A 22836-nucleotide genomic window follows, 5' to 3' on the forward strand; every position below is an offset into this window, starting at 1 on the left:
GTTTAGAGAAGCAATAAACTTTTTCAGACCAAAATAGGAGCCAGGAGGTATTCGGGCCAGTACTGTCTAGCAGCCATCCCAGTCAGGGCATCCTGTGACCACCAGAGGGCGCCAGGCAGGTGGCAGCTATGGTAGACAGCCACACTCCGTCCACACTCCCACACTCCATCCCCGTCCTGGCTGGAGGACATTTTGAATGACAGTAGTATGAACAGGCCTTGTATTCCAGCCCTAATGCCTGTAACTAGACACAAAGGTATACTGAATGCTGGAAGATAGCCTTGTAGATAACCCTGCAGTCGTCCTGAAGAAATAGATAAATATTTGGATAATGGGAAATTTGGGGGAAGAAAATTGAGAATTTATAAGAAATAACTAAAGATTGCCCATTTGCATGTCCTTACTAATCACCTGGAGAATTTAAGGATAAAATATGTCGATATCGGTAAGTTACAGTGAAATTAAACGGACAAATTAACATAAAAAAGAAAGTCCAGACAATAGGACTGAAATCTTACTAAAATGAACCACATCATGCATTCTGTGTGGGAAATAAACAAATACAGTTAGCAGTGGGTATTAAAGAAGGAGATAGTGATCTAATGGCAGAGGTAGCTGGAACAGGGAGGGCTGGCTCGTTGGCATAACTAGAATGTCAGCATATATGGAAGCAGTCCCATCGAGGAGTCAGGAAGAGTAGAAGGAGGAGTGGTGCATGATGTATCTGAAAGATCGATAATGTCTTTTGATAATGTCTGAGGGATGACAATGAAGAATGTAGTGATGAAATCTCAGAATGGGCTTGCAGAAGAAAAAAGTAAAAAAGGAAATCATTGTGTAAAGGTCCTGAGGCATGAATAAAATTAGCTTATGTTAATATTCATCTCACCCCTCCAGTTTCTCAAATTCCCATGGTCCCATCCTTATAGGTTTAACTATGTATCGCTGCACATTCAAGATTTAGATTAATTTAGAAGCTCAAATACGAAAGTAAGATCCTGTCAAACTACGCATTTAGAAATAAGAAATTCAAGTTTCTCCTCAAAACTACTCTCTGAGTTCACAGAGAATGAAGCTGTTTCTGGGGCGCTTTACTGGACCGTGGTTAAGGCCCTAAACATCTGTTTATGGCTGTCCATCACCTTCACTAGCCAGTAGCAGGAACGGGACGGGTATTTTTTTTTTTTTTTTAACGTGGTATGTAAGTGCTTCCAACAATATCTGACACATAGTGAGTATTCAATTAATGTGTGTTGTATTCATTTTGAAATTACAACTGGGGCAAGGACTTCACATTGATACAAATTTAGCTGATGAATTTTTAAGCATATAATTTTATTAAGGTGGAACCATTCTTGTTATTGGTTGACATAACGGTAGCATTATTTTTATAACTACTAAACATTCCTAGCTTGTCACTGTAAAGTAAGTTGAAAAAGTCATAAGGGTGAAAGATTTGTTCATACGAGAGCAGTTTGTATCATTAAGTAGATTATTGAACTGATATGATTTGAAATAATAAGGTTAAGAAATTCTGAGCAGGGTGATGAAAGAGACTGTTATAGACATCTAAAATACAGTAAGAATATTAAACAGTTGAATTGAAAGTAGTTTCAGGGAAGACTGCACTGGCTTTGTGTGAGGCTAGTGATAAAGAAGGGAAAGCTAGGGGCGCCTGGGGGCTCAGTCAGTTGAGCGTCTGCCTTCAGCTCAGGTCATGATCCCGGGGTCCTGGGATCGAGCCCCATGTCGGGCTCCCTGCTCAGTGGGGAGCCTGCTTCTCCCCCTGCTTGTGCTCTCTCTCTCTCCCTGACAAATAAATAAATAAAATATTTAAAGAAAAAAAAAAAAGAAGAGAAAGCTAGCCAGAACAGGGCACCAATGCTAAGAGTGTATTAGAAGACCCTTTGATTGACTTCTATCAAATGTTTCCAGGACACTGGGGGAAATCCTAAGTCTAAAAGTTCTAGGAATCTTCATTATTCAAGCAGGATAGGCAGGTTTTTTTCCAGACACTGTCTGAAAGACCCTCCACCAATATGAGTAAACTGTGGAACTAGCTTCCTTCAGAAGATGAGCTGCTGAGTCAATGCCACTTGCATATTAACCTGTGGGTACAGAGTGTCATAGGTGGTGGAAAGCTGCCATTTTGTCCACTAAGCCATCCCCTGCAGCAGGATGAATGGACCTTTACAGTCGCAGCTCCAGCGTCTCTGTTGCAACACTTTTAATGATAGACACTGTAATATAAAACAGGATAAATAGGTAATTCAGTAGAGTAATTTGGAGTATTCATACTTACTCGTCATAAAATAAAGGTGACCAACCAACTTCTTTTCGCGACCTCTCCCATCATATCATCAAGTTTTGGATACACTCCCATCAAACATCATCTTAGGTTCTCTAGGTTCTCAATAGAGTTTTCCTTCTGGTGGATTTCCTCTTCCTCGGAGCAAAATGCCAGGACACTGAGAAAGTACCAGGGGTGGGGCCTGGAAATCGTCGGCTCCACCGTCCACAGCTCACGCAACCTGGGAGTGGAACTTGCTCCCTTACAGCCCTGGGTGCTCTCTGAGTGGATGCCAGCACATTTCATAGTTTCACTAATGCTGTTGTTCTGTGCATATCCTATTTCTTATTTTTCATCTTGTCTCTTTGGCCTCTGTTGCTCCACCTAGAAGTCCTTCCTGCCTTCCTAAATGTGTCATTTGTCTCAATTTTATCAGTTATTTTATAGAGTAGTGTAAATACACAGCCCTCGCTAGAGCAAGACTCCCAGAATTTAAATTCCAAGTCTGCCATTCACTGATTGTGTAACCTTGGTCAAGTCATCCCGTCTCTGAGCCCCGATCTCTTTGATGTGAAGAATAGTAATCTCTAACATAGAATTGTTAAGCCAGCCAATCCAGGCAAAGAAGAGGGCACAGTGCCTAACACATTGCAAATACTCCATAAATGTTATATGCTAATATGTAATATGTTACTCCTTCTTAGGCCTTCTTAGAATTGCAGGTGAATTCAAACAAAAATTTTGAAACAATGAACCAGTTGATAACTAACCTAAATCTTCGATGTAACTAAAGGGATATACTTTTGGTCACTTTTGATATTAGCATAGTATCAAAGTTGACTGGTCATCATAAACATAAACAAACAAACAAATAAATAAATAAAAGAAGTGACTTACAGATAAGAGACCAACTTCATAAAAGCTTTATTTTTACTTAAGATTTGTGGTTTCTCAGGATGACACCCACTTTTGTTCATAGCTGTGTATTCTGTTGTCCCAGGGTGAGTCCCTCGTTGCCACTCTCTCTTTTGAAACAGTCTGACTTTGTGAGGGGTGAGGGAGGGGAGAGGTACTTAGGTGAAGGGGTTTGTTCTCACAGAACTTTTCCCACCCTCTCCGTCTCCCTCTTCCTCTCTCTACCTATTCCCCCTCCCCCATTGTAGCCCCCACAGTCCATCCCCAGAGCCTCCCTGATCCACAACAAATAAGCTTCATCAATGTATGAGAGGGTGCTTAACTATTGATTATTTTGCTGACTATTGGTTATTTTCTACATCCCTACCGTAAAAACCTAGCAAACATGCACAATAAGCCAACCAAAGCCAACCACAGTTAACAGTTTGATGTTGGGCCTTCCACTATTTTATATTTACATGTAAATATACATATATACACATTTCTTTTCACCCTGCGTGGACTACTTGTGTTTTATGGCTCCACACTGTTGTACGTTTCCTCATAAAACGCGTTCTTCTAAAGTGTGGTCTCTACTGACTTTGTAGTAGTCTATGCTGTAGGTATAATTTATTTATTCAGTTCTTGATGGTTGGACATTTAGGTTGTTCCCAGGTTTTTACTGTTATAAACATTGCAGTGAACAACTGTGGACATCTTTGTAAACACCCATGATTATTTGCACAAGGAACCTATACTATTTATTAGATTGGTCTTTAGTTCTTTATTTGCTAATGAATGGTTACTTGTATTCTCAGAAACAAAACTAATATTTAAAGCTTTGTGCATAACACATGTCAGGCTCCCTGCTCAGTGTGAGTCTGCTTCTCCCTCTCCCTCTGCCCCCACTTGTTCTCGCTCTCTCTTTCTCTCTCTCAAATAAATAAAATCTTTAAAAAAAAAAAAAAGGACTCTCTTCCCCCTCCCTCTGCTCCTCCCTCCTCCCCCAGAATAAATAAAATCTTTAAAAATTTTTAAAAAGTAAGGAGGATCTGGGTACAAATTGAGTTTTAATCTTAAAAATCATATTTAATTCTCTGGGCTGCATTTTCAACTATTGTAAAAAGGAGGTAATAATACTAATGGTACAGGCTGCTGTAAGAATTAAGTGCCTAGCACATAACCGGTATGAAATAAATATAGTTTCCCTTCCCTTCAGTCTGACATTGTATTGTGACCCTCTGACTAAAATTACAATATGTTTTAAATGAAAATACATGAAAATTTGTCATCTAGCACCATAAGGCTTAGGTTGCCAATATTTGGATATGTAGCCTGTAAAAGGTGCATATGAACTTGTACATTTTTCCTTGATCCGTGTTAACCTCAAATAAGCAAAAACATCCCCCGCCCCCCGCAATTGAGCACCTAAGAAGCATCCCAAGGCTGGGGCGCCTGGGTGGCTCAGTTGGTTAAGCGACTGCCTTCGGCTCAGGTCATGATCTCAGGGTCCTGGGATCGAGCCCCGCATCGGGCTCCCTGCTCAGCGGGAAGCCTGCTTCTCCCTCTCCCACTCCCCCTGCTTGTGTTCCCTCTCTCGCTGTGTCTCTCTCTGTCAAATAAATAAATAAAATCTTTAAAAAAAAAAAAAAAAAAAAAGAAGCATCCCAAGGCTTTATTTCTTTTTCTTAACTTGTTATGTATATTTTTTTCTTAACTTGTTATGACTGCATGGACTTGTGAAAAAGGGGTTCTAATCTTTTCGTCACCAAGTTTTTTTACTTGATATCATTATGTGGGAAGCACAGATTGATTTTTTTTCTTTGGAGGGTCTTCTCCTTACACATATATCTACTTCCTTTCTTGAGTAAAACAAGTGTTCAACAGCAGTATCCGAGAGAACTTCAGTAAAGGGCAGTTAGATCAAAGATCTGTATTATGGGGGAAATATAGATTTCCTTTGAAATATATTTTAAATTGTTAAATGATATGTTAATTATGGCTAATTCTACATGGTTGCGTATGTGTGTATCACAGGGAGGAAGAGCCCTTTCAAGATAATGTCTCTAGCCGTTGGCTTTATCTTTGTGATGTTTTTATGGTCAGATCTTTAAAAATTGACATGACAAAAGATTAAAAATGCACATAAAAGTGAGCCAAAGAAGAGTTACCACCTACACACCTACCGACCAATTTGTCAAATCTGAATATCATTATAGATGTTTTTAATTTCTACATGCTGTACATTTCTGCAGACTTATTTTGTTCTGATTAACATTATGTTTTAGAGATTTGTTTATGCAGATGCATGTAGCACTAGCTATATAATACTCAGATGACCGAGTGCCCATTCTCTGGTGATAGATACAAGTGTTATTTCTCATTTACTACTATTATAAGCAGTGCTATAGTGTGTAAGTGCAATATTTCAACAGATATTAATTTTGCCACTACTTATATTAGGCCCTACATCGGGTGCTGGAAAACAAAGATATATAAAATATAGTTCCAGCTCTTGAGAAGTTCAGAGTCTAGCAGAGAAAAAGATGATGTGCAAACCAATTAGTGTAATATGGTTCACTAATACAGTATTAGAGGTGTGTATGTGTGTGTGTGTGGCTATTTATCCATCATCTAGAAAAAGGGAAATAGAAAGAGGGACAGAGAAACAGAAACCAAGAAGGACAAAGAGAAAGAAAACAAAGACACAGAGACCAAGAGAGATGGAGACTGAGACCAAGAGAGATATATAGAGAGAGGCCAAGAAGGATGGAGACATACCCAGAGAGGGAGAGAGACAGACAGAGACAGACACAGAGAGACCAAGACCAAGAGAGACAGAGAGCGAGAACCACAGAGGAGGGATGACCGGCCCGCTTCACTGCCTCTGAGGATGAAATGGTGGAGCTGGCTCCCAGCCCACAGAATGAACAGAGAGTCACTGGGCAAAATCCAAGGAAAGGCGACTTCTGGCAGCTTAGAGCTGTAAAACACTGTGCACGTACCAGAGAAAATATTAGACGCCTGTCAAAAAGATAGATGCCTGTCTGTGGGTGGTGAATGATTAAGCTGAGTCTTTAGGAAAGGCCAGGCAGCAGAAGAAATGAAGAGATCTGGATTTTATCCTGTAGGCCAGGGGCAACTTTTAAATAGTTATAAGCGTTGGAATAACATGATCGTATTTAAATTCTAGAAGGGTTACTCTGGTAGCCTCTGCGCAGGGGTGAGGCTGCAAGTAGCACTCACGTGGCTCTAAACTAATACAGGGGGAGTTGAAAGTGAGACGGAGAAACAGAAAGTAGACTAGAAAGAACTTTCTGGCTTTGCATCCTGGGTGTATGGTGTGAGCACGGACAAGGAAGAGCCCAGAGAAAGGAAGCAGGTGTGGGAGGAGTCGAAGATGGGTGGGTACAAATTTTGAAGTGTAAGAAAATAATAAAAGAGGAGAAGCAGGATGGAAAACCAGAGGACCTCGATGAGATATGTGATGGGTACAGAATAGTGAGAATTACAGGGACCAGCAGGGAGGGGACAGCTTTGACGTGACTCCCACGGCACTGTGACCTCCAGTAGCCAGGACCGCGTCTTATTTACCTTTGTATTTTTGGAAGAACCTGGCACTGGGGACTAGAAAATGCTCTGCTGAATGAACACACATCCTTCTTTAGAATGCAGGTGCTTATCTTGGATCCAAGCTTTTTTCCTGGAAGTTGAGGAGGGGCCTTCCTAGAAGCGGATGATCTCTTTCAGGTCCCCTCAGCCTTCGACTCTCCTTCATACCATGTTTGGAGCTGTACCACTTCACGAAGGCTTAATATGGCATTGCGTCAACATCATTGACTCAGACCTCGCACCTGCAGGATTCAGAGCGAAGGCAGGGAGGCGGCAGAGAAACAACCGAGAAATGATGACTGTCTTCAGTGAGAGGACAAGAAAATACCATAGCTCTCCTGTCTAGTGTGGGTAAGAAGATGAGCCCTCCTTTGGTGAAGTCATCATTCCTGGGGTAGATTCAGAGCGTGCGGTGCTGCGGGATGCCTCTTCCGAACATGTGTTGACTGGCAGGAAGTGAAATGATTTCATTAGATATGTAGCCAGTCATTATCGGTTGCAGCTTTGCAATAACATCCACGCATCCCATTCAACTCCAGGAAAATTGAAAATTAAAAAAAAAAATGGGGGGATCAAAATGTCACATATCAACACTTGTGTAATAGTCTGCACAGAGGCGGTGTTTGCAACGCGCCGTGGAGACTCTGACTGTGCAGCTGGCTCGCTGCGTTAGGTGTGGCTCTGGTTCTGAAGGAGAGAGCTGAGAAGTGAGGTGTGTTGGCATAGATCTCCTCAGGCAGCTTTCTATGAAAGTCCTTTCTTTTTACCCCTTTCTTATGGTCAGAGAAAGGTTTCTGGCTCTGGCTCTTCATCTTACACATCTAAGTGCATTTCCCCCAAACTGATTTCTGATTTGGCTAATTAATAATTGCTTATTTTAGAATGACTTACCTTTGTTACAAAACCCGAGGATTAATGAGTACTATGCATGAATGTGGGCTTTATGACTGTGGTTGGAACAAATTCAAATAAGTCATAGTTCTTCTCTGAGTGTGCACATTGCAGGCAGTTCACTCTTAGGAGCCTAATAGGTGCCCTTTCAATCGAGATGGTGATCGATATCGGGGATCAGATATTTCACTGCAAAAAAAGGCAGGTGCATTTCAATAATGTTTCTGTTGAGTTTCTATTGTGTTTCATAATTCACACTTACGCTTATTTTTAAAATAACAAGGATGATTCCTTTTCTTTAGAAAATACACACATGTACATATGCACGTACACACGGCACATAGACACACACACAACAAAGTATACCTTATTTTTTTTTAAAGATTTTATTTATTTATTTGAAAGAGAGGGAGAGAGAGCACAAGCAGGGGGAGTGGCAGGCAGTGGGAGAGGGAGAAGCAGGCTCCCCTCTGAACAGGGAGCCTGATGCGGGGTTCGATCCCAGGACCTTGGGATCATGGCCTGAGCCGAAGGCAGATGCTTAACCAACTGAGCCACCCAGGCGCCCCCAGAGGATACATTATAACATACATTCTTCTCAGGGTAGTTGGTCGGGATATTTGTGGTAAAATAACGTGGCATACCATGTCAGAATGAATGAGAATCGCTTTTTATATACTAAGAGTACTATAAGTTCTTTTAGGTCACTAAGATATCACCCCAAATTTACTTTATTTGAATAAAAAACTATTTGAAGGAGTTTCCCCTTCTATGATAAATTTTCTGACTTTTTAGTGGCAGCTCCATGAAGGAGTACTGGATGGCTTGGAGAGAACTCAGAAAATGGCATTAGTTTACCATGGGCGCTAGATTAGATAGTAAACTGGAGTAAATTTCTTCAAATACAAATAAATATATTTAAAAACTTGTTTTGGATATAAGCTTGTGAACAGATATTATCTCAGTTCCCAAAATACTGCATGTAGGAATTTATCCTAAAGAGAATTGTAGGGGCACTTGGGTGGCTAAGTTGGTTAAGTGTCTGACTTCAGCTTGTCATGATCCCGGGGTCCTGGGATTGGAGGCCCCCTGCCTTGAGCCCCTGCATCAGGCTTCATGCTCAGTGGAGTGTCTGCTTCTCCCTCTCCCTTTCCCTCTGCCCCTCCCCCCACTCATGCGCACGCGCTTGCTCTCTTTCAAATAAATAAATGAAATCTTAAAAAAAAAAAAAAAGAATTGTGGGGCGCCTGGGTGGCTCAGTCGTTAAGTGTCTCCCTTCGGCTCAGGTCATGATCCCAGGGTCCTGGGACCGAGCCCCACGTCAGGCTGGCTCCCTGCTCCACGTGGAGCCTGCTTCTCCCTCTCCTACTTCCTCTGCTTGTGTTCCCTCTCAGGCTGTGTCTCTCTGTCAAATAAATAAATAAAATCTTAAAAAAAAAAAAGAATTGTAAGGAGGTTTACAGAGACCATATTCAAACCATCACAGATTCACCTATGATAGCAAAAAGTTGGAAACAGCCTAAACATCCAACAACATGGGAACATTTACTGTGAATGATTGTGTAGTTATTAAAAAGGAATTCTATGGCCAATTGTATTTGAAAATAATTACACAAGCTTGCATCTATGGTAGAAATCCAAATAGGAACACACACACACACACATACACACACACACACAGTGACAAACAGAAAAACAAAGGGGGAGAAGGAAAAATACAACTTGAGAGGAGTAGTTACTTCTGGCTAATGGGTAATAGATGATAGATGAATGTTGATTCCTTCTTCATCTTCCTCTGAATTCTCCAAGTAAATTCTCCAGGAGATATTTTATAATTATGAAATGAAATAAAAAATATGAAGATGACTTATTCCCTGTTCCTGGCAAGATTTTGCCTGCTGTCCATTTGTCTTCTGAGGCTGTTGACCTTTTACTACGGAGGAGTAGAGGAGCATGGGACAGGTTTACTAAACTGAAATGGCTCATCTCCTACCAAGAACCACATATGCTAATTAAATGGCTGTTCTTTTTTCCATTGGATATTTTTTCCTGGTTTGTCAAAGATTAGTTGACCATAGAGTTGAGGGTCCATTTCTGGAGTCTCTATTCTGTTCCATTGGTCTATGTGTCTGTTTTTGTGCCAGTACCATGCTGTCTTGGTGATCACAGCTTTGTAATAGAGCTTGAAGTCCAGAATTGTGATGCCACCAGCTTTGTTTTTCTTTTTCAACATTCCCTTAGCAATTCGGGGTCTTTTCTGGTTTCATCTTACACCATACACAAAGATAACTCAAAATGGATGAAAGACCTCAATGTGAGACAGTAATCCATCAAAATCCTGGAGGAGAACACAGGCAGTAACCTCTTTGACATCGGCCACAGCAACTGCTTTCAAGACACATCTCCAAAGGCAAAGGAAACAAAAGCAAAAATGAACTTTTGGGACTTCATCAAGATAAAAAGCTTCTGCACAGCAAAGGAAACAGTAAACAAAACTAAGAGGCAACCCATGGAATAGGAGAAGATATTTGCAAATGACACTACAGACAAAGGGCTGATATCCAAAATCTATAAAGAACTTCTCAAACTCAACACTCAAAAAACAAATACCCCAGTGAAAAAATGGACAGAAGACATGAACAGACACTTCTCAAAAGAAGACATACAAATGGCTAACAGACAAATGAAAAAATGCACAACATCAGTAGTTATCTGGGAAATACAAATCAAAACCACAATGAGATACCACCTTACACCAGTTAGAATGGCAAAAATTAACAAAACAGGAAACAACAAATGTTGGCAAGGATGTGGACAAAGGAGAAACCTCTTGCACTGTTGGTGGGAATGCAAGCTGGTACAGTCACTGTGAAAAACAGTATGGAGGTTCCTCAAGATGTTAAGAATAGAGCTACCCTATGAACCAGGAATTGCACTACTGTTTACCTCAAAGATATAGATGTAGTGAAAAAAAGGGGCACATGCACCCCAATGTTCATAGCAGCAATGTCCACAATAGCCAAACTGTGGAAGGAGCTGAGATGCCCTTTAACAGATGAATGCGTAAAGAAGATATGCTACGTATATACAATGGAATATTACTCAGCCATCAGAAAGGATGAATACCCACCATTTGCATCAACATGGATGGAACTGGAGGGGCTTATGCTAAGTGAAATACAAGTCAATCAGAGAAAGACAATTATCATCTGGTTTCACTCATATGTGGAACATAAGCAATAGCACAGAGGACCATAAGGGAAGGAAGGGAAAACTGAATGGGGCGAAATCAGAGAGGGATACGAACCATGAGAGACTATGGACCCTGGGAAACAAACTGAGGGTTTCAGAGGGGAGGGAGGTGGGGGGATGGCGTAACAGTGTGATGGGTATTAAGGAGGGCAGCGGTCGAGATAAGCACTGGGTGTTATATGCAACTAATGAATCACTGAACTACATCAAAAACTAATGATGTACTATACAGTGGCCAACTGAACATAATAAAAAAATAAAAAATAAATGGCTGTTTTGGGGAGAAAAGAAGAAATGAAAAGAGATGTGACTAGATGAATTGTATGGGGTATAAGTAACGTCTCAGTAAAGCTTATTTTAAAAAGAGAGATGGGAACCGGAAAGACCTAGGTATGCTGAAACTGAGGGTAATTGTGGCTTTTGAGTTCATTTTCAAAAATATAGTAGAAAGAAGTCATCTAGATTTCAGTTAGCACCAAGAGGATGGAGCAGGGCAAGAATATGAGGGAAAGAGATAGGAAAGGGAAATCTCTACCTGCTTTCCTTTGAGTTCCTGACCTCCACCTTTGCCCTTCTATCTCGAACATTCCTTGCTGTTGCTGCAGCTCTTCTTGCCTCACGCCCCAGGGGCTGTGCACCGGTCATTAATGCCTCCTTCTGCCAAAGTCAGCTGAGGGCAAATCCAGATTTGAACTGTGGCAAGCTTTGTAAGAAATAGGAGCACATTCATTGGTTTCTTTCTTTTTTTTTTTTTCCCTTACATAAACATTTTAAACATTAGGAAAACCTATTTCATTTCAAATTTATCTGATTTATCTCCAGCACTAGCTAGTTCTTGATGTCTCCTAAAAAGCATGTACAGGGATATTAACGGGTTTTTTTTCTATAACAGTAAATAATTAACACGTTCTCATTTCTGAATATGAGATTTCTTTAATGTAGTGAGTATCAAACAGATTTAAAATAATCTTTGAGAGTTTTCAGTATAGGCACTTCATTACTTTATTTATTTAAATATCAGTGTTCCTACTATTTATTCTATTTTTTTTAAGATTTTATTTTTAAGTAATCTCACCCAATGAGTACACCCAACGTGGGGCTCAAACTTATAACCGCCAAGATCAAGAGTCACGTGCTCCACCAACTGAGCCAGCCATGTGCCCCAATGTTCATAATATTTATTTTAATAATAATAATGACAAATATTTATTAAGCATTTCTGAAACATTGTATTATTTAAATCTCACAGCATCCCTAGGAGGTCAGTAAGGTTACTATCCTTATATAATAGATGCATACAGTTAAGGCTTAAAGTGAATTGATTTGTCCATGGTCATATAATGAAGGGCTGAACCAGGACTGCGAACCATGTATTACTCTAGAACGATTTCTTTGTTCTGCTTTTGGCTGTTCCTGCCATGATTTGGGGAAGGTGGGATGTGCTTTTATCTTCCTTGTTTATTTGCTTTATCTTATGTGCAAGTGTTATAATAATTGAAAGAGCAGGCATCAAGCATGCATAACTGTTTCTCAAGACTTTGTAGTTATGTTCGTCACACTCCACATTTTATTAGTAACACTTTTTAATAGAACCAAAGGGACATATTTAAGGAAGACAAAATACTAGCATGAGTTTAAATTTCCAAAGCTTGAAGAGTTGTGACTACAATTATAAAACTCTCCGCCAGTAAATAACATTTCACAGTCATGTATTCATATAGCAAAAAAACTTGGCATTTTCCTCAGCTGAGTAGGGTATCACTATATTTTTATTCCAGTTCTGCTTTTCTAAAACACAGCCTGCCATGTATGTCCCTTTCATAATGTGTGACCGTGATGAAGAGCATACTCTCACAGAGTGATGCTGACATTCTTGAGGAATTAATAATCTGTTTTAAAAAAGGCAAAATTAGGGGCGCCTGGGTGGCTCAGTCGTTAAGCGTCTGCCTTCGGCTCAGGTCATGATCCCGGGGTCCTGGGATCGAGCCCCACATCGGCCTCCCTGCTCAGCGGGGAGCCTGCTTCTCCCTCTCCCACTCCCCCTGCTTGTGTTCCCTCTCTCGCTGTGTCTCTCTCTGTCAAATAAATAAATAAAATCTTTAAAAAAAAAATTAAAAAAAATAAAAAAAAAATAAAAAAGGTAAAATTATCCCTTCATCTTCATTGTTTTTGGTCATAGACCCATATTTGTTTCTAGCAATATACGTGTTTCAATTGGAAAAACTTAAGCTCCTGGGACACGTTTTGTATGATTTTGATGGCCAAGGATTTAACTTATAAATTGAATCAAGATTTTTTTTAACCTATTGTTTATTTTTGCATATTCATTAAATATTTTCTTATCATCAAATGTGTCTCATTAGGGATTCTGGTCTATAAACTCTCTATGAAAACTAGTTGGTACTCTGCTAATCCTAGAATAATTATGTAAAGAAAAGAAAGCTTCCCCCTCAGCCCTCAAAGAGGTAAAATCAGGGCAATTTTAGTTCATTTATATGTGATCCTTTCAGCCAAACCTTACAGTAATAGCTAGAGATATTCATAAACTAAATTGAATTGCTAAAATTGCCAAAAGGAGATTAACAATGACATTTGTTTGTGAAAATTAATTATACCTTGATTTTTTTTTTTTTGGAAAAAGAAGTTTGAAGTGACTTATACAAAAAGACAGACAATTTAGTTACATAGAAAGAAGGTCACTTATAGTAACTTATTAGTAAAACTGTGTATGACACAAGATTCCTATTGTGTTTGAGATTTTAATTAGAAAACTGAGAATCCAAAGGCAACTGTCATTCATCAAATGCTACTGTATTCAATTACCATGCTCTGTGCCTTCCTATATTTAATTTTACTTCTACAGCAAACCTAGGCCAAGAGGTAGGAAGTGTTCTTGTGTTTATTTTTGTAAATGTGGGATATAATCTTACTATTAGTGTAAGATCACACAATTTATAGTTGTCAAGGTGGAGATCTGTTTGCCTCCAGAGTCCAAGTTCTTTCCAGTGAGTCAGATTGCATGCTTGTGCAGACCAAATGGCAAAGCTGCCTACCCTACAGGGTAACTGCTAATTCCCAATGTAGAGTTGTCGATATCATTCTGTTTTCCCACGTGAAGAATTACTCAGACCATACTTAGTCTTGTCATACCACACGGGGTGGAATAACTGGTACACATGGCATTTGGAACTCCTGGAATTCCTGCTCACTTCTCTTTCCCCTCCTGCTATCCTTGCTCCTGCGGCCAGGTCAGACACTCCCAAGACCTGCAGGTCCCAAGACCTTAGGGCCGTCTCGAGCCTTCTTGTTCCTTCTCTGCAGCCCTGCAGTGCCAGCCAAGCCAATTACATTATAAGGCACAAATGAGAGGAACTATCAGGGTTCACTGTTCTCTTGGAGGCTCTTTCTTCTGCACTACCAAGAAAAAAGAAACTTACCTCACAAAGAATATTTCAGATCCATTGGTCAGAATTGTAAGGATTTATCTGTTATCTGAAGATGTCCAATATGTGATTATCGAACTGGATTCAATTGCCTTCTCATATTAACTCCTCTTCACCAAGTTCAACTATAGAGGACAGAAACCTTGATAATTCTCCTATTTTCCTATGGGACTCTTCCTTTTGTCTTTCTCCCAATTAGATTAATGTGCCACCTCTAAGGATTGACACATCAAGCTGGTCTAAAGCTACATACTACCTCCCTCCCTTTATCAACCCCACACATTTATTGAGCACCTGGTAGTGTCGGTAACTGGGTTAAGTGCTGGTTGTACAATGAGACTTACTTAGTTTCCACCCTCATGGATCTTATGGTCTAAACAGATATTAATCAAGTAACAACACGCAAATGTAATGGCAGAATTTGAAAATTGGTAAGAAAGTGCAGGGCCACGGACGCATATATAGAGAGGGACTTGACCTCCTATCAGGATCGGTGCAGCCCCCGACTACCTCCCAGAGGAAGTGGCTGTTTGGCTGCCATATGCTTTTCAGGGGTTTGTAAATAATTGGCAAGAAAGACCTTTGCAGTTTTCTTTCCCTTTGTGACTTTTAGTGAGGCACCATGCATACATCTGGTATATTTTTATGACAGTGCATTTCAGTTTTACAAGTCTGTTCCACACAGTGCATTCGAGTTCCCCAAAGACAGGGGCTCCATCCGTCAGTGACCCTTGAACTCACAAATGTCAGCAGACCTCCTTACATCCTGTTAGACCACGTGTGGAGGGGTCGTGATGGCAGGACACGAACTCTACCAGGAAGTCTGGAAGCTTTCTCAAACCCACTTTTTTGGATTTTGTTCATTTTTAAAAAAATATGCATTGGCCTTTTTTGGTATTTATTGTTATTTTGTTTTTAATGAGCGTTTTTTTTATAAACATCAAAAAACTATTCCTGTGATTTCCCTGCTTTCATCTCAGGCCTCTTCAGAGTTCCATGCTCTGAATACTTTTGGTGTTTCCAAATGAATATGAATGTGTTGCCCTTATTTTTTGTTTGGTTCTTAGATTGCAAAGCATGTTATAAACAACTAGTAATTCTCCCAAAACAAAGCTGTAGGCAAGGTAACAGAGCCACCCATTAAATCCCTAAGAGAACAGAGAACTTTCTTCATTTCCTCAAAGTGCCCCTTCTTTCCTGACTTCAGCTTACACACTGAGCTCAACAATGACAGTAGACTCTATGAGGCTTGGCCTTAATCATTGTTTAATAATACTGTTTTTAGGGGCGCCTGAGTGGCTCAGTCGGTTAAGCGGCTGCCTTCGGCTCAGGTCATGATCCCAGGGTCCTGGGATCGAGCCCCACATCGGGCTCCCTGCTCGGCGGAGAGCCTGCTTCTCCCTCTCCCTCTGTCTGCCGCTCTGCCTACTTGTGCTCTCTCTCTATCTCTGTTAAATAAATAAATAAATAAATAAAAATCTTTAAAATAAAAAAAAAAGTAATGATAAAAACTTCAGTTTAAAAAAAAATAATAATACTGTTTTTATGATTTATGGAGGACCAAAATTAGAAATAACACCATTCAGTTTGTTGATAGGTGTGACAGAACAATCTTCTTGTTACCATTTGTTTCAACGGTTGTTATGTGATTATATGTTCAAGGCCACTCCTTATTTGTGGGGGGTGGGGTCTCAAGTGAAGAGTGAGATCATTAGTTATATTTATCACAGTCTTTTCAATTGGCTGGGAAGTGGTGTGATCTTTAGACCAGAGAGATTGATGGAGTGGAGAGGTCTGTGCCTACTGGTAGGGATAGATCCATCTGTTGGCTTTAAAGGAAATGAATCAGAGTGCTCAATGGTCTGCTTTTGTCAGTGGGAAAGAAGATCTCAAAACACAGACTGGTAGTGGGTACAAAAGGCACCTGGGTAAGTTATGGTAGACATGTACAGGCCCTCTGGGTTAGGCTGCAGTTTGATTTCAATCAAACAGCTTCCCAGTACTAACGTTTTTGTTGTTTTTTTTTCCCATGAGATCAATGGTAATATTAACAGATATGATTTTTTTTATTGTATAATGATAGGTGATAGCATTTGGAACATCTGCATAACTCAATGAAGAGATGTTTTCCAGATAAGCAATGCATGATGTCACCAAATCTGTTCAAAATGCAAGACAGACCAATATAATATTACAGAATATGGAAAGGTCATTGAAATGGCTTCGAATTCCACATTGCAACTAATCTTTGAGAAATTATTGCTTGTCAAGTTTTGGTGTAGATTCAGAGAAACATAACCCCATTTTTTTAGAAGGCTAGTACAACACTTCTTCCTTTTCCAACTACATATGTGTGTGATGCTGGATACAGAAGCAGATTTGAGAATCCAGCTGTCTTCTAGTAAGCCGAACATTAAAAGATTATCAAAATTGTAAAACAGTGCCTCTCTTCTCACGAATTTTTTTTTGTTTTGGAATATATAGGTATTTTAATTAAATTGTATTTTTTAATTTTAACATGTAATAGGTTTTTTTATTTTTTTTCCCAAAGAATTAAATAGATATTTAAACAATCTATCAGTTTTAATTGCTTATATGGTAAAATCAATGGATATAAGTTGCATAAGCAAAGCTCTTTTGGGTCTTCACTAATTTTTAAGAATGTAAAGTAGTCTTGAAACTAAAACGTTTCTTAAACCACTCATTTGCATAGTAACTCTTTTTCATTCATGTCTCTATTCAAATGGCATATGTTTAGAAAGTCCTATCTAAAAATAACAGCCTTTTATTTTTCTTTCTGAAAAATTATCATTATCAGACATTGTATTATGTATCTATTTTTTTACTAGCTATCTTCTCTATGAAAATGTAGGTTCTGTTAGGAAAGAGATTGTTGTCTGTCTTGTCCATTACCTTATCTCCTTCACCTACTATAGTACCTGGCACATAGTGGCTATTCAGCAAATAGCTATTGAAATAATGAAAATATTTCCTATGTGGATATTTTCCCTGCAGTGCGAAAGCTTTAGAGATTCCATGTGGAATTCTTTTTAATTATGCCTCACACTTAATCTATTATTTTTGGGTCTCTCATGGGTTTTTATACTACCTAACACATCCAGTCAGTTTTCACATGGTGTTCTCCAGCACACTCTCCCCACAACATATTCATATGGGTATCAGGTTCCATATTTCCTGCCAAGAACAGCTGCCACCATGGCCGGACACCGTCACTTAACTACATACCCCATCCTAGATGTCCTGGAGCCCTCAACAGAACTGCATGAAGTTCTATTGCAGAATGGGAAAGAATGCCCCTTCGTGGTATTCTCTTCTTAGAGGGGCACAAAGCATGCTTTAGAATTTTTAAGGAAAGAGCTGTTGCCATTGTTTATTTGTGACTTCTCCCTCTCCAATGACCCTGAATGGACTCCATGGGAGAATGTAGAGCCCAATCTGAGTTAAGAACACTAATATCTACAAAGACTCTCTCCCCACTAACAATAAATACTATGCTGGTGTAAGCTGGTTACATACACCTGACTTCTTTCATTAGAGCAGGATCTCAACCTTGGCTACACATTTGAATCAACTGAGGCACTTCAAAGTGCTGATGCCTAATGTCCCACCCACAGAAATTCTGACTTAGTTGATCTGGGGTGCAATCTAATCAGTGAGAGTATTCAAAGCACCCCAGATGATTCTAATGTGCAGACCGGGGGGAGTTTTCCCTCAGAGACTCCTCAGTCCTCCCCACAGGGACTTCTGTCATGCCCGTCCCTCCAGATCATTGCATACACCCAGCCTTAATTTTTTCCAAGAATTGAATGTCACATAAAACTAAGCTATTTCTGATTTTTTCTTTCTTTTTTTTTTTTAAGATTTTATTTATTTATTTGACAGAGACAGCGAGAGAGGGAACACAACTGAGCCACCCAAGTGCTCTTATTCCTGATTTTTTCAATGGAGGAATAAGTCTCTTGTAAATTCAGGATGTATCTGAACTGTAATGTGATCAATTGAATGAGAATCAGCCTTTCTCTTCTCCTAGGTGCACAGTGGGAAATAAAATATCTTCTCTATCATTTGGTGGTTGTATTCAGACTCCTGCTCCATCTCCAGCTGTTGCACTCAATATGCATCCTAGACTAACAATCTCAAACTCTTTTCAGTTTCCTTAAACCTATCAAGTTAATTGGAAGTCCATATTTCTTTGTAGAGTTGGGTTCCTGTGTTTAGAACAGCTTTTCTTACCCTTTTACCTTACACATTTCAAGGCATCTAAGAATCATCACAGTCCTCTAGAAAACAAGCCTTCACCACCACAAGCCGGGTTAGGTGTGCCCTCCCTGATTGATTCCCCTCCTCATCCTATACATTTCTACATCACAGTGCCATATTCTGTTATAGTTGTCTGACTCTCTTGTTTGATCATGAACTCCGAAAAACAGACCATGTATTTTTCTTAATTTTTGCACTATCAATACCCAGACAGAGCATAATGCATAATAAGCCATCAATAAGTGTCTTTTAAGCAGATGAATGGACAGATGGATAAGCCTATTATGTGTTGGGAAAAGTTAGTGAATATTTTATGAAATATTTATATTTGAAGTGTTCTTAGGGAATAGATACCCATAACTTTTACTTTACATGTGATGTCCAAATAGTCGTATGATTTATCTTGAATCATACTCCTAGTTGTTGTGTACCTAGTCCTAGAACTAAGAATTCCTGAGTTTAATTCAGTGCCCTTGCTGTTTAGAACTTTCTGTAGGTTTTTTATTGTAGGTTGTGTGCTTGGCTTTGATTTTGGTTGATTAAGAATAGTTTAGGTGTGGGGCACCTGGGTGGCTCAGTTGTTAAGCGCCTGCCTTCAGCTCAGGTCATGATCCCAGGGTCCTGGGATCAAGCCCCACATCGGGCTCCCTGCTCAGTGGGGAGCCTGCTTCTCTCTCTCCCACTCCCCCTGCTTGTGTTCCTGTTCTCACTGTCTCTCTCTCTATGTCAAATAAATAAATAAAATCTTAAGAAAAAAAGAGAGAGAATTGTTTAGGTGCTGCTTGTGTGAGAAAGCACTTTCCTCAGTATAAGTCAGATATTTGGGGGGAGTGCTTAAATTCCTAAGCTGCTCAATTACCACAACTCATGCTCTGCTCTAAGGGTTGAAACCATGGCCATTGACATCCCATGGTAAATGCTGAAATATTTCCTTTGAAATACATGAGATCATTAATAAAGCACAGCATATGGTAATGTGAATTGCATAGTATTTGCACTTAACCTAGATAAATTTTTAAAGCAACAGTAAGAGTAAAAAACAAGAGTGAGAAAGAGTATTTTAAATAATGCAGGCTACGTTACTTGACATTCTATTTAATTAGGTATGCGCAAGAGTGAACATAAAATAGAAATATGAATATGCTCTACCTTCAGACAGTCTCAGTTCCTACATGTCTCTTGGAACTCACACATCATGCTGCAGTGTGTGTGAGTCTGGAGATGAAAGATAGGATCTATTTTTCATTCAGCATGGCCGCTAAACTGAGCCAGCTACCACCTCTGGTATTAACCAGAGAAGTTGATCTGATCAAGTAATGGAGAGGAAACCAGCCATGTTGGATTCACTGAGAGGCAGTAGATTGTTCTCCAGCATGGTACCTTCAAGAGCAATTTTCACAGACTTTAAAACCTATTACCCCATTAGGTAGGATTTTTCTATTTCTCTATGTATGGGAAAATGATATTTCTGCATATTTTATGATATATATTGTATATCATATATGCCGTATATATTATATTATTGATAAAAAGAACATTTTATATAAAGAAAATATTTGTATGATTTTCTGGTCAATAATGGTGAATTGTACACATGCTGAAACATACCCTGTCCAATCTGCTACAAATTCAGACATCAGAGCAAAACATTTTTTAAAATTAATAAACATAGTTGTTCTAGAAAACAAGAAAGAGAGATCTCTGTAGATTGGAGTAAGGATATTTCCTTAAAAAAAAAAAAAGCTATGGGGAAACAAAGTTCAGAACAGTCTGAGCTGTGAAGTTAGTCCATAGGCAGGAAAGGGTTGGGACCCAGGTGAATGCTTGGAAAAAGGTGCTGGCATCTTTATGCCCACACAAGTTGTGTATGTAGCTCAGGGCCACATCTGTAGAACTTGTATAAAAGTGGGTGCTGGGAAAGATGCTCCCTGCTTTCTAGTCCTGGCTGAGCCCAGGACAGCAGTATCTCCTGCCATTTAGCTTGAGGCTCCTGCGGCACAGCTTCTACGGTTATGGGAGTGTGGAGCTGAGCCTTAGCAGGAGCAAGTCTGGAAATGGAACTGTGAGCAGTGTAGCCCTTAGTGCCAGGCTTGCAGAGGAGCCAGACTCCCAGCCCATGCAGAGGCCACCACAAATTTGCTGCAAGAGATCAGGACGCCCTCAGAGGAGATACCCTGTGGAAAATGATTACATAGGCACTTCACAAAGACAATAAAGGACAAACAACAAGCTCGGTAAACAGAAAAGCTGACAGTGAGAAAAAAAAGAAAAAAAAAGCTGACAGTGAAGAAAATAGACATACTAGTACAATCAAAAAAGGACTCAAAGTAAGCACTTTTGATGCCATTAGCAAGATAAGAGATTACAGCCATGAGAGAAGAATGAAAGTTTAAAGACAAGCATATGGGGTTATACCACAAGAACAGATAATTATGAAAAGTAATTAGAAACATTGGCAATAAAAAATATAGTTATTGAAATTAAAAAATAAAACTTTAAAAACACGCTGAATAGCAGTGAACACAGCAGAAAAATAAACCCATTGGAGTGATAAAATGAACTTATCTCAGAATTCAACACAAAGATATAAAGAGCTAGAAAATATGGCTTGGGATATGGACGATAATTTAAGAAACTCCTCCAGGAGAGGATAGTAGACATAATGTAGAGAGCACCTTAAAGGAGGATCACTGACAATTTTATGACACTAAAGAGAGATATGAGTTTGAAAAAATTCACTGTGATAAGAAATATTAAAGCAAAATAATTATATTTAGACACATAATATTAAAAGTTCAGAACATTAACAGTCCTAAGATTTACAAGGGTAAAAGAAAGCATCTGCAAATGAACAAGGGTCAGAGTGAAGACTGATTACTTATCAATGGTTTTGGATGCCAGAGGACAATGGAGTAATGTCTTCAAAAATTTGAGGGAAAAAAAATTTTAATTTAGAGTTAATTCCTAGCCAAGCTATCACTTAGAAGTGATGGTGAAATGAAGAAATTTCCAGATACATAAGGACTCAGAAAGTTTATCTCCTTTAGAATGAGTCCCTAAAACAGTAGTGTAGAAGGCAAGACGTAAAGGTGAGCTCTCCCCCAAAAATATATGTCTGCCTGAGTGCAGACTGTATAAAATAACATTAGTAATTCAATTCAACATGGTTGATAAGTTGGAAATAAAATTTTCAATCAACAATACTATAGAACCTATGTGAAGAAAGATTGTGGAGGGTGAGTAATAGTGTGGGACAAAGAAAACCACATGAGTTCAAATCTTCAGCTCTTCTTTGAAACTCATTAAAGCTATGGGCCATGGTCCCCACCCTCAGGCCTGGAGAAGTCACCTAGGGGTACAGACAGGCTGTAAGAACAATGTAGCTCTTTCTAAGGCACATGACTTTATTTGGAGAGATTGGAGGGAAGTTCAAACCTAAAGGCACTTTTAAAAATAATGGAGATTTTGGTGGTAGACAACTAAGAGGGGGCTAGTAGTCCTTGAGAGCAACATGCTAAACCACAGATCAGCTATATGTTTAACAGAGAGAAACAAGGAAAAATAGAGCTAAGAAAACACCTCCTGGGAGTGGAACAAAAGACTGGCCTCAAAGACTATCCCTGTAAAGAAGCTTAAATCTAACTGATCGAGACTGCAGAGCAATTTATTCCCCAAGGTTCCGTTGAAACAAGAGAGCAATCAATTGACCATTAGAGCATACCCTAAAAGCTGGGTATGATACTAATAGAGGAAGACTGACTAAAGTAAATGGATAATCTGTACTAGAATACACCAAAATTTTCATGGAAATATATTGTCATTAGGAACAAATTTGGGGGGGGGGAAAGAGATGGCACAAAAAGTAACATCAGAAAAATTTTAATTGCATGTAACCATGAGATTGTGGAACATTTTACAAAAAAAAGTTATATAGATAAATTTATGCCACTAAATTTTAAGACCTAGTTAATATTTTTAAACCTAAGGGGGGAAAAATGACCAAAACTAACCCAAGAAGTAGGAAATCTGATCAAGATATTAAATATAAAATAAATTGAAATGGTGGGGTTCTTCATATTTAAAAAATATAAGTAATAAATGGTTTTGAGATAATTTCTATTAATTCTTTAAATAATAAATAATTGTGTCTTATACAAACTGATTTGTGGGAAG

General features: G+C 39.2%; 1 protein-coding gene across 2 annotated transcripts in view; it reads left to right on the forward strand.

Annotated features, from left to right (window-relative positions):
- The window catches only part of MTHFD2L (methylenetetrahydrofolate dehydrogenase (NADP+ dependent) 2 like), a 130370-nt gene that overhangs the window by 64265 nt on the left and 43269 nt on the right, over window positions 1–22836 (forward strand). The window lies entirely within an intron of this gene.

Source organism: Phoca vitulina, unplaced genomic scaffold (genome assembly GCF_004348235.1).
Source record: "Phoca vitulina isolate PV1807 unplaced genomic scaffold, GSC_HSeal_1.0 scaffold3, whole genome shotgun sequence".
NCBI classification, from domain to species: Eukaryota; Metazoa; Chordata; class Mammalia; order Carnivora; family Phocidae; genus Phoca; species Phoca vitulina.